Raw genomic sequence first — 5,073 nt, forward strand, 5'->3', positions numbered from 1 at the left:
TCACCGGGTTCAGTATAACTGTTAATTATCACCGGGTTCAGTATAACTGTTAATTATCACCGGGTTCAGTATAACTGTTAATTATCACCGGGTTCAGTATCGCTGTGTTAATTATCACCGGGTTCAGTATCGCTGTGTTAATTATCACCGGGTTCCGTATCGCTGTATTAATTATCACCGGGTTCAGTATCACTGTGTTAATTATCACCGGGTTCAGTATCGCTGTGTTAATTATCACCGGGTTCAGTATCGCTGTGTTAATTATCACCGGGTTCAGTATCGCTGTATTAATTATCACCGGGTTCAGTATCGCTGTATTAATTATCACCGGGTTCAGTATCACTGTGTTAATTATCACCGGGTTCAGTATCACTGTGTTAATTATCACCGGGTTCAGTCTCGCTGTGTTAATTATCAGTGGGTTCAGTATAACTGTTAATTATCACCGGGTTCAGTATCGCTGTGTTAATTATCACCGGGTTCAGTATCGCTGTGTTAATTATCACCGGGTTCAGTATCACTGTGTTAATTATCACCGGGTTCAGTCTCGCTGTGTTAATTATCAGTGGGTTCAGTATAACTGTTAATTATCACCGGGTTCAGTCTCGCTGTGTTAATTATCAGTGGGTTCAGTATAACTGTTAATTATCACCGGGTTCAGTATCGCTGTGTTAATTATCAGTAGCCTATTCAGTAGTGCTCGTCCTGTAGCTCAATACGGAAGTTTCTGCCTTTTCTCATTGCACAAGCGACTCTCTCTTTCTCCCTCCTCCGCGTGTGTTTGCACAAGTTTATCTCCGATTTTCAGCGCCGTGCTCACAATACACACACACACACACACACACACACACACACACACACACACACACACACACACAGCCGACCAGGATGACTTTAAAACGGCTTTAAACGCTGGACCTCAGGTAGGCTACATCATTTAATCCCGTGATACAGACATGAAGGTAAGAGTCGGCTACTCGATTGACTGCTTTCTGCCTTTTTAGTTGCCTGTTCACACACACACACACACACACACTCACACCCCTGGAAGCGGCTTCTCTGGGACCATAAACTTTATCTCATTTTCTTTCATCTACTTTCACCGCGATTGCGTTTTGTTTTCTGACTTGTTTGGTTGAACTCTTTACTTTTACCCGCGGATTGGCGGTGTGTTATACAAGCTTTCAAATGAAAACAAAAAGTTAGCACAAGACAAAACAACTTTAAATCAGCACTTGTTTACTAAAACTTTATTTCATTCTTAATTCGTGTTTCAGTTTCCATATGCAGAGATTACCCACCCACCCATGCGCACAAACTTTCTATCTCATCTACATTTTGCATTAGACCATAGACATGTACATTATTCTGTAGACCATAGACATGTACACTATTCTGTAGACCATAGACATGTACACTATTCTGTAGACCATAGACATGTACACTATTCTGTAGACCATAGACATGTACACTATTCTGTAGACCATAGACATGTACACTATTCTGTAGACATGTACACTACTCTGTAAAAGTCTTCAAATTCACAGTCCAGGTGATGACACTCCCAATAGCTTGATAAATTATTACAGCAGCGAGAGCAAAAAAAGTTATTTTTAATCATCAGATAGCATCAGTGCAACCGTGTGAAAAACCTTTTGTAGGCAAAGAACACACTCTGCAAGTCAATTTGCAACATGCAACATCAACATTTGTGTGTGTGTGTGTGTGTGTGTGTGTATATATATATATATATGCAAAGTCATTTGAAAATTCATTTCACCCTGTACACTATTGAAAACTATCAACACATTATTTGATGTTTAACTTTGTGAATTTAATTTATTTTTGAAAATATACACTCGTTTCAAATCTGATGACTGCAACACACTCCAAAAAAGTTTACCACTGTGTATCATCACCTTTTCTTTTTATATGTTATGCAAAATGTCAAATGTTAAGCATTTGAGCACTGAAGACACCGGTTGGTTAAGTTTAGCAAGTGGAATTTTCCCGCATTCATCCATTATGCATGTTTTCAGCTGCACAACTGTACAACTGCACAACTTCGTTACCTTATTTTGCGCTTCATAATGCACCACACATTCTCATCTGTTGGCAGATTGGCGAGCCTCGACCCATCCTTGCTCTTGAAAGGCGACCTTTTTTGGAGGCTCCTTATATAATATGATTAGACGATTGCCTCACCTGTTTCACATCACCTTCTTATTTCAACTTATCACATCGCTATTAGTCCTAAATTGCCCCGTCTCAACTTTTTTGGAACGTGTTGCATGCATCAGTTTCAAAATAAACCTTTTTCTTCAAAAAACTATGCAGTTTATTAGGTAAAACATCAAATACCTTGTTTTTATATGTACATAAGTACATTTACAAGCATTTTCCATAGTGTCTCAACTTTTTCGGAATTGTGGTTGTAAATATTTATAAAGAACAATTCATTGTCATAATTCAGAAAGGCCTGCTGTACATGGTAACTGAGATTTTGTAGACTACATTTGATGACTCATTAAGGTGGAGATGTGCGTGTGACTCAGGACTTCTTTCTTCGTCATTCTTTTAAGAATGATATCCGTGTGTAGTTGCTCTTACTGTTACTGATGGCAGACCAGTTTGCATTCCTCTCTGACTGTTGTAACTATGAGACATTCCTTTAAGGCAATGTGACCTCAGTCCAACTTCTGTCCTTTGGCTCAGTGGTTAAAGGCTCTGGGTTACTCATCAGAAGGTCAGGAGTTCAAGCCTCAGCACTGTCAAGCTACCACTGTTGGGCCCTTGAGCAAGGCCCTTAACCCTCAATTGCTCAGTTGTATAAATAAGATAAATGTAAGTCGCTCTGGATAAGTGTGTCTGCCGAATGCCATAAATGTAAATGTCTGTGCATGTTATCATTCTGCTTCCAGAAGAAATCGGGAACTAAAAACATTTAACCATCAATTATAGAGCATAAGCACAAAATAATTAGTTATTATGTATGCAGATTAATTTGTAATAATGAATGCATCCCAGTGTCTGTAATAATATTCAACTGCAAACAAATGAAAGGAAACTGCTCATGAGAACAGAACATGTGTTTCATATATATAGCTGAAATTATTTAACACCTGGAGGTACTTACTGTTTGCCACAGATAAACCAAATAGCTAGAGATGCAGTTAAATAATAATAATAATAATAGTAATAAAACAAGTGTATTAGTATTTAAAGTCATATTGCGAGGCCAGTCTAAACTAGTGCTTTAACCCATTAACGGACTGTTGTAGTATGAATTGTAAGACAAATATACAGTATGTTATGTAACAAATACCTAATTGGAGTGGTCAAGATTGAGGTCTTATCCATTTATACGTGGACTGTTTCAATAAAATTAAAGGCCACGGATGTTAAATTCCCTTAAACCATTTATTATTTATATGTTCATATTTCCGAATATCTAAAATGAGCCTAGTGATTGGACTGTAGCAAAAACATTTTTTTAAAAGAGTGAAGTGTTCAAAACCTTCTGACTGGAAGCTTCTCTGTAAGTATAGATGGGTTAAATGCTTTTTACTGCCTGATTTGTCTGATGTATGTAATGATTAAGCAGCATCCTATAACAGCTTGTCATGTTGCCCAGGATGAATAATTGTGCAGAACAGCAGGGTTTATTGGTCTGGATGTTGCACTGTATATGGCAGTGTCAGGTGAAGTGTGTAATATGAGCCACATCATTCATTTACTCTCGTTTAATCAGGCTTTGGGTTTGTTTGACTACTGAGTTAATGATTCTACATTATGGGCTTCATGTAAGTGAAGGTTTTTGACATTTCTTTATCTGATCTTGTTTGACTGAACTACTACTAAGTTGTTATTGCATGTATCCCATAATTCTGTTGAAGATTGGAAAAAGGCCAAGTGACGTTTTTCCAGTCTTCAACGATCCAGTTTCGGTGAGCCTGTGCCCACTCTACCTTCAGATCCCTGTTTTTGGCTGACCGGAGTAGAACCCGATGTGATCTTCTGTTTTTGTATCTCATCCACTCAAGGTTTGGCGTGTAACATCATTAGTCATGTCTTCATCGACCTCGCTTTGTACACATCTGTGAAAAACTAAGTACACCACTATAAATTCTTGGCTTTTTTGACATATTTAGACAAGCACACATTTGATTATTTGAACCTATTATCTACCACTTTAGCAGAAATAACTTTTGTAGGTGTTTTGCATAATAGTCCACCAGGCTTCTGGAATTTCGGACCACCCTTCCATGTAATATTCTTTCAAATACAAGTTGATTGAGGGTTTTCTTGCATGTACTGCCCGTTTCAAATTCCCCCACAACACTTCAATGGGATTCAAATCCGGGCTTTGCCTAGGCCATTCCATAACCTTCCATTTCTTCTTTTTGAGCCATTACTTGGTGGATTTGCTAATGTGCTTAGGATCATTATCCTGTCATTATCCTTCAACTTTCGAACAGATGGCCTCACATTATCTCCAATCACTCTTTTATATGATGCAGAAATCGTAGCTAAATCAATGAATGCAAGCTGTCCAGTTCCACCACCGTGCTTCACAGGCGCTTCTCCTGAAAAGCTGTCTTTGGTCTGCTCCACACATGTCTGCTGTTACTGTGGCCAATCAACTCTATCTTTGATTCATCTGTCCAGAGCACATTATTCCAAAAGGCCTGGTCTTTTTTTATATGCTCATTGGCTGAAAACTGTAAACTGTAGTCTTGAAAGGCTATTTCCAGGCACGTCTGCTATGCAGGTCAAATTTGTGCCATCTCTTTCTGATTGTAGAAGCATGCACTTTGACACCAACAGTTGCAAGACGTACTAGCAGATCCTGTGATGAAGTTTTGGGGTTCTTGGAGGCTTCTTTTTGCATCAGACAGTCTGCTCTTGGGCTGAATTTGCTGGGATGGCCAGTCCTGGACAAATCAGCAGTCATAATAATAATTAGTCAATAATTTGGAAATCTTTGCCAGACTCCTAGGCATCCACAAACCTTTTTTCTGAAGACCTTACAGAACTCCTTAGATCTTGTCATGACACCAGACACTAGATATG

General features: G+C 38.7%; 1 protein-coding gene across 2 annotated transcripts in view; it reads left to right on the forward strand.

Moving 5' to 3' along the window:
* The first annotated feature begins 702 nt into the window (after positions 1-702).
* The window catches only part of mctp2b (multiple C2 domains, transmembrane 2b), a 40,330-nt gene continuing 35,959 nt past the window's right edge, over positions 703-5,073 (forward strand). For both annotated transcript variants that reach the window (XM_017478421.3, XM_017478424.3), the window contains exon 1: positions 703-923. The gene's annotated coding sequence lies outside the window, so the exon portion shown is untranslated. The remainder of the gene's footprint in view (positions 924-5,073) is intronic.

Source organism: Ictalurus punctatus, chromosome 10 (genome assembly GCF_001660625.3).
Source record: "Ictalurus punctatus breed USDA103 chromosome 10, Coco_2.0, whole genome shotgun sequence".
Classification (NCBI taxonomy): domain Eukaryota; kingdom Metazoa; phylum Chordata; class Actinopteri; order Siluriformes; family Ictaluridae; genus Ictalurus; species Ictalurus punctatus.